This window comes from Triticum dicoccoides, chromosome 7B (genome assembly GCF_002162155.2).
Source record: "Triticum dicoccoides isolate Atlit2015 ecotype Zavitan chromosome 7B, WEW_v2.0, whole genome shotgun sequence".
NCBI classification, from domain to species: domain Eukaryota; kingdom Viridiplantae; phylum Streptophyta; class Magnoliopsida; order Poales; family Poaceae; genus Triticum; species Triticum dicoccoides.
In genome coordinates, this window is record NC_041393.1 from 692,566,412 (window position 1) to 692,574,234 (window position 7,823).

At 40.0% G+C, this 7,823-nt stretch overlaps 1 pseudogene; it reads left to right on the forward strand.

Annotated features, from left to right (window-relative positions):
* The first annotated feature begins 922 nt into the window (after positions 1-922).
* The window catches only part of LOC119335538, a 10,418-nt pseudogene continuing 3,517 nt past the window's right edge, over positions 923-7,823 (forward strand).

The window sequence follows — 7,823 nt, forward strand, 5'->3', positions numbered from 1 at the left end:
ATATTTTCCGAATCAAATTTCATATATAAGATGTTTAAATCGGAGTTACGGTCTAAAAGATATGAATGATTTGGAAAATCATTTGTTTGAGTTAAATATGACCCGGGGATGAATTACCTAAAAGGTCTGGGGAGTTTTCGGAAAAATGTAAAATAACAGTTCGTGTGACTTAAGTCCGGACTGCGGGTTGATTTAAAAAAATACAAGGGCTTTTTTTATATAAAAACTGTAAAATAACGGTTTGGGTAACTTAAGTCCGGACTGAGGGTTGATTTGAAGAAAATACAGGGTTTTTTTTTTGCAACATGGTGCAACGGACGACAAAAACCTAATTCTCTTTATTATTAATTAAGGTAGAGATTGCATGCATCGTTCTGATGGCACCGGGGTTTTGTCCTTCGTCAACCAAAAATCCTAGAAATACGGAAGATTACGGGGCTTCCACGGGGTACTCATTGCTAAGTAATCTCAGCCCCCCACCCCCACCCCCATTTTAATGGGGGTGGGCCCCGCATCCCTTCAAAAACTGCCACGTACTCACAGCACGTTGAATCCGTAAAACCCACCGCGTGCATGTAGCAGCGCTGTCGACGAAAAAGCAGGGTGCGACGCCTGCCCTTTTGTACCCACGTTGAGGAATTCCCCACTTCTCTTTCTATCGAGTCCACCCGCGAAACTCTGGTGGATCCCTCCGTCGAAGCGATGCTCTGTTACGGTTTACCAGCCACTGCATGCCTCGACGCCTCCCAGGACCCCAATCCTCAGCCGGCCAGCAGCAGGCGCCGCCGTCTCCACAGAGCTCCTCTTTCCTCCCCGAGCACGACAAGAAGGCCCCACTCGCCGGCCTCTTGTAGCTATCAATCTGCTTTTGCTAAAGAGGAAAAAGCTACCAGGATGCTCACTCTCCTTTATTCCCCTGCATCAACCACTGCCGTCAACTAGCAGCATTCTTCTCGCCCCCGGCCGTTTCCAGGTATGTGCTTTCCCCATTGTGTAGCTCTCCACGAATTCCATCGATGATTTTGTGGAAACTCCATGCATCTTCGACATCATCCGTGTAAATCATCATGGATCTTTGTTGTATGAGCCCGGAAAGTTATTCATCCCAAACTATCTGTTTTTATATTGTATTTTGGATCTTATTTGTTCAGTGTATATTTATCTACTGGTAGATGTCAGCAAGGGCTCGTTGATTGCTCTCAATTAAATACTAGCCTTTTCTACCCCAGAGAAGATTACTACCTTTTTCAAGTTGTTATATACAAAAGGTATAAGTGTTCCTTCTTCTTCCAGGAAAAACAACAGCATGGATTATGCAAGTTCAGAGACAACAGTTATGCCGCTAGATTTATTACGAGAAATTACTAATGATTTCTCCGAGGAGCGTAGGATTGTTAGCGGTTCCTATGGAAAGGTTTACCTGGTAAGGTTAATGATGTACATGGTTTCCTGAACAAAATCATAACTACGAGATCAGTTTAGCATGCAGAGTTTTGCCACCAATAGCTAACAAAACCATAACTAGGAGTTTCCCAGGCTTTCAGCTACCTGGGGAGCCAGAAACAACAAAGCAAAGTAGCGGCGAACACAAAGGCTTTACGAACAATTTTTTATAACAGCACATAGGGCTGTACTAGTGAGAAAAATTCCACAAAAAGAAAATTCCTCTTTGATTTCTTTTCAAAAAAGACAAATTTTCAGTCAAAATTGCATGAATAGTGACCTATACTAGCAAATAAATTTTGTCTTTTTCGCTGTGAAGTAAACGTTGGGTTTTTTGATTGTGAAAATTTATATACTAGTGCACAAGTAAGTCAAGTTTAATCTAAAAATACTTTTGAAATATTTTGAATTTTTGTTTAATTATCTTAAAAAAACATATAGGGTGTATATACATGCGGGAGCCAAAGGGTATTTCCCACCACCATTCCCCTTAGCATGATGTTGCAGTGCTTCCTGTTGCAGATGAATAGATCCTGAAAGCAGAGGAAAGCTATATTTATTCTCTACTGATCCTCATTATGATTAACTCACATAATTGATCTTGCGTTGCTCTTTTAACCATCACATAGCAGTAAATAATTTGGGTCACATTCCAACATAGCATTTTCTGCTTTACGTACGTTGTATATGTAACTATGTAAAGAAAAAATAACCATGTGAAATGTTGGATAGGGAGTGCATCAACATGGCAAAAGGATTGCTGTGAAGATACTCTATGACATGCCAGGAATTGATGATGAGCAGTTTCAGAATGAGTTTAACAATCTTACAAGGCTCAGACACCAAAATATTGTGCGATTAGTTGGCTATTGCCACAATATTCAGGAAGTACAAGTAGAGTACAAAGGTAAATTGGTTCTTGCTGAAAAGACACATAGAGCGCTCTGCTTGGAGTATATGTCTAATGGAAGCCTTGACAAGTATCTTTCTGGTAATGAAGATGTTTTTCTTGTTTTAGTTGGCATATTAGTATACCATTTTAAAAATTTAGAGCTCGAGAATTCTCCTAATTTGGTTTTGCAGATGAGTGTGATAGATATGATTGGCAGACAGGCTATGGAATAATTAAGGGGATTTGCCAGGGTTTGAAATACCTCCACAATGAATTAAAACCTCCTGTTTATCATTTGGATTTAAAACCAGCCAATGTATTACTAGATGAGAACATGGTTCCCAGAATCGCAGATTTTGGGATGTCAAGGCTCTTCAGAGATGAAAATACACGAGCTACAAATAGTTCTTTAGGAACAATGTAAGCATTCTTAATGTCAACTGAATTTGAGAAGCTAACTTTATTTTTCATTAAATGTTTAATATTAGTAGCATTTATGTATATGATGTGTGATGCAGTGGGTATTTACCGCCGGAATACATTTGCAATAATTTAATCTCAAATAAGTTCGACATATTCAGCTTGGGTGTTGTAATCATAAAGATAATGGCAGGACGTGCGGGCTACTTCAATAGCGCTAACATGTCTTCCCAGGAATTCAGTAATGTTGTAAGAGAACGTGTTATCTTTATCGAGATCATCTGTACGTATTTCATAAGTAATACTTCAGTTATACTAATATATTACCATTTTTCTGTTCTCTGAATCGGTAGGTGCAGTTAATCTGGACAAATAGGCTACTTGAAACATCAAACCTGAGGAAGGCATATTCCGAACAAGTAAAGATATGCATCGAAATAGGTTTAAGTTGTGTGCAGGAGGACCGACACAAAAGGCCAACTATACAGGATATTGTTGATAAACTGAATGCCACGGAAACAGTGTATTTATGCATCAAGAAATGACCTGTCGTTGATGTGCCAGGTGTGAATCAAGAGTCTCAAAATATGTAGTACACCAATGGAACATATTATACTAATGGCCATGAATTTTCTTAGTTGGATTCAGCCGTAATGTACTTTAGACAAGTTCAACTATAGGGACAAGTCTAGTTACAAACTAATATTTTCTACCAACAACATGTTCATGTTTCAGATTATAAAGGACGATGATCTCGAAGAGCTCCGAGAGCTCAGTTCTATTGATTATAAAATGGTATGTCATGGTAAATGGAGAGGCTCTGATGTTGCAATAAAAAGAACCAATCAGCAAGAGCGAGGTTCTTCCGACAGACTGGTACAGTTCTCATATTTCAGATTTCTTTGTACTTGCTTATACTTGTCCTTTTACAGATAACTCCTGAATATTTGCAGTGGAATGAGTTTTGGAACGAAGTATCAAACCATGCAGGTCTACACCATCCCAATGTTGTGGCCTTTTATGGTATTGTTCTAGATGGACATGAGGGGTCCATTGCCACAGTTACAGAATACATGGTTAATGGCTCACTTAGGACGGCTTTGTGGAAGAATTCCAAGTACGTCCACTATTTAGATGTCTAGCACTCTAGCATATCTCTTTTAAGTCTGCCATTTCTTAATAAAAAGAAATCTGTAATCTTACATGAAGTTCAATGGATTAATATTCTCTGCATACACAGGAGCCTTGGCCGACACAAGAGATTAACTATAGCCATGAATGCAGCTTTTGGAATGGAGTACTTGCATCACAAAAACATAGTGCACTTTGACCTCAAAAGTGACAATTTACATGTTAATTTAACGGATCCACTACGCCCAATATGCAAGGTAAGAATCACATTTCTTCTGTTTTATTCTATTGTTACCTTGTTCAACTTCATTATATTGCTAGACTACCATTCCGTCTCTTCCGTATCGCGTTCTGGACATTCGATATTGGGAAATCCATCATATATTGACTTTCCAAAAATTAGGCACTAGTGATGATTTTTAGGATCATATCCCCTCATACTCGCAGTTTGTTTCTAAGTTGGAACATTTAGTTCGGTTGCACTATGATTGCTGATAGAACTGCACTTCCATGATCCACGGTGATTCAGAATAATTTAACCATGTTTAGCAAATCATTGGATATGTTTGTACATCCTTTTATCTCAAGTCGATGCCATGGATTGCGTTCGAGAAAATTGGTGGCTAGATAAGAGATGCCATGGAGCCTGAGCTCCACCACAACTTCCCGCTAGTACGCGGCGTCCCCATCCACTCCCTTAATCGACATCCATTCTCCTCCTGTGCTCTCCATGGATGACATCCGTCCTTTCGAGAAGGGAATCTCGCCAAAGGTGATGGGCTAGGGTAGCCTTGTAAAATTCTCCCTCCGTTCCAGAATATAAGGTGTATTGATTTTCGTGCAAGTCAGCCATTTGAATGTTTAACCAAGATTATAGAATAAACAGAAACATCAGCAATACCTAATAGATAAAATATAAAACTATTTTTCATGTGCAATCAAATGATATAAATTTCGTATAGTGGATATTGGTATATTTTTCTAAAAACTTGGTCAAACTTGCACATGTTTGACTTTTGAAAAAATAAATACACCTTATATAAAGGAACGGAGGGAGGGCCGCATGTGTATTTATTGATATGATGGGGCTTATCCCATATGCGCATGCAAGCTGATATTACATTTCTGGAGTACAAGGGATAGAGAGATAAAAAAACTTTAAACCATGAGATACTAATCGATCTCTCCAACTAACTAGCTCTAACAGAACATATGCGCCCGCCTTGGATATGTTCAAAATAGCCCGTGAGTTACAACTTGATCAAGTTGACATTACGCTTGAATTCTTCAAAATATCTTGTGGGCAATCCCTTGGTGAAGCCATCTGCAATCTGATCTTTTGAATAAATAAAATGAATATCCAACTGTTTGCTGCAAATACGTTCTCTCACAAAGTGAAAATCTATTTCAATGTGTTTTGTTCTGGCATAAAAAACTGAATTAGCATAAAAATAAGTAGCACCAAGGTTGTCACAACAAAGACAAGCAGCTTGTACTTGTGTCACTCCAAGTTCCCTTAGCACAGACTGAAACCAGATAATTTCTACAGTGCCATTTGTTAGTTGGTTATATTCAGTCTCTGTATTAGACCTGGAGACAGTTGCCTGTTTCTTAGCACATATATTAGATTTGGACCAAAGAATATGGCGAAGTTACCAATGGACCTTCGGTCAAGAAGACTATCAGCCCAGTTAATATCAGTAAATTCACTCACAAGGGTAGACCGAAATCTACTGAATCTTAGTCCAACACTTGTTGTTGTTTACATATCTTAGGATGCATTTAGCAGCAGTTCAATACATGGTGGTAGGTGCATATGCATAAACTGACACACTTTATTTCCAACAAAGGAGATATCTGGTCTAGCAAGAGTTAAATATTGCAGAACACCAATCATGCTTCTATACTGCGTGCTATTTTCCTTCTTCAGAAGCTTACCTTCATAAAGATAGTTTTTCTGAACAAACAATGGAGTTGGTGAAGACTTGCAACTCGACTGGGGAGGGGAGGGTAGAAGGAGAGGAGCCGAACACAGGGGTGTCTCGAAGTTACAGAAAACCAACAATGGCATCGACTCCTAACCCGAATTAACCGTAGTGCACACAGTTCTGTCCGTGGAGCAGCTACCCGTTCGTGGTCCCACTATGTGCGCCGGCTATGCTAAGCATCACCAACGCTAATCAGTGGCATGCTCAGAGAATGTGGACCATGAGTACCTAGATTGGACGGCTAAGGCCTTGTACAATGCTAAGTGCTTAGGAAGGTGCTAGAAAAATAAACTGGACTTTTCTAAAGCAACGGTGCCTGTTTTTACAGGAGAGACGCCTAATTAAATGTCTACCCTGTACAAATAAGCATTGGTGCTTAAGGAAAGCCTGTTTTATTTTTCTGAGCATCTCTCCTAAGCATCTTTCATTGTACAAGGCCTAAGGATGTTAAATCGCTTTAGCAGCCGTAGGTGCCTCAGTTTTACTGTTTCAGGAAAAAATATAATAAGAACATAATTAAGTATTTACTAGCACAAATGCCCGTGCATTGCAACGGGAACGTCGTGGTGCAGTGCGACCTAGACACTTGGATTAGTCTATGAAAATAATTAGGTGGTGTTTGCATGCTTGAGATAATTGTTGTAATTAAGCCTACATGCATGGGTCACGCGAACTTTCCCATTTTTCAAGCATGCATGCAATTAGAACTACTCCTTTCATCTAGGTGTATAAGTCACCTTATAAAAATCAAACAATCCCAAAACACTTAGGTGGTTGCATTAATTACCACCTCGTTTCTTGTTTTTGACATACCAACCAAAAAGAGATGTGGGACGTGCATGCTTTTAATTACTTGAGACTACCAAACACGACATGCAGTGGATAGTTCATTGCATGCAATGCTTTTAATTAATAAATAAACATTAAGTACTCTCGTTTTCACCTTCTCCTTGGTCGCGGTGCACAACCTAAAATGACTTATTCACTTGAACGGTGGGAGTAGGTAACCGAAGAGTTAGCTTTCGTGGCGCCACTACATGGCAACACTCACATGCATGGTTTTTGCACCCATCTATCTTTCACAGAGTCCGGTGCAGCCACTATCGACGCCGTAGCATGCAGTAGTTGTAGTCATCTCCAACATTCTGCAGCATTGACATTGAGAGTCGATTTGTTGTGTGAACTTCCATTACAGAGAACTCAATTAATTGTAAATTGAACAACAAAAAGACACAAGGGTTGGCATGTCACCTGGTACCCCGTGTGACGTAGAATCCATCACAGGTTGAGGAACATAAACAGCGGGGTGGAAGGGGGTTCTGGAGTCGCCCCCGTGAAAGTCGGGGGCGAGGTCGCGAGAGCGCGGCAAGCGCGACCATCTGGCTGTGCCACGACCTCCACCTCTCCGGGAAGCCGTGGAGGAGGAGCAACGCTGGACAGCTCATGGGCACCTGCCCGTTCCAGGCTTCCCTCTCACATTAATTAGGAGAAAGCAATTTTAGCGTTAATTAAGTGCACCATCAATTTCTGGACACATACATTGTCACAGGTGGCACCTTATTCTTTTTTTCAGTCGATTTTTAATCAAGTCTTTAGATATGTTAATTCCAGTATGGAAGTATCATGTATCAGACGCACACAATCCCATTCCTTGAGTTAATTCTTTTCTGGTCTTCATTCTAATTCCATCTGTTCTTTGTTTTCCGAGGAGGTTGGTTGATATTTCAGATAAGTTGTAAACGTAAATAAATTGGTAACATTGAATATAAATTATCGAGGTGGTATTAATCACAAATAGATGTTAGCTTTCTTTTTAGGGATAAATAGATGTTAGCGCAGATGGTTTGCCCAGCTCTACCTCATACTAGAGGTTCTAAGTTTGATTCCCCACAACTCTTACAACTCTTCTCTGTGATTTAACGAGGCCCGCTTGGTGTATGGTGGCCCAT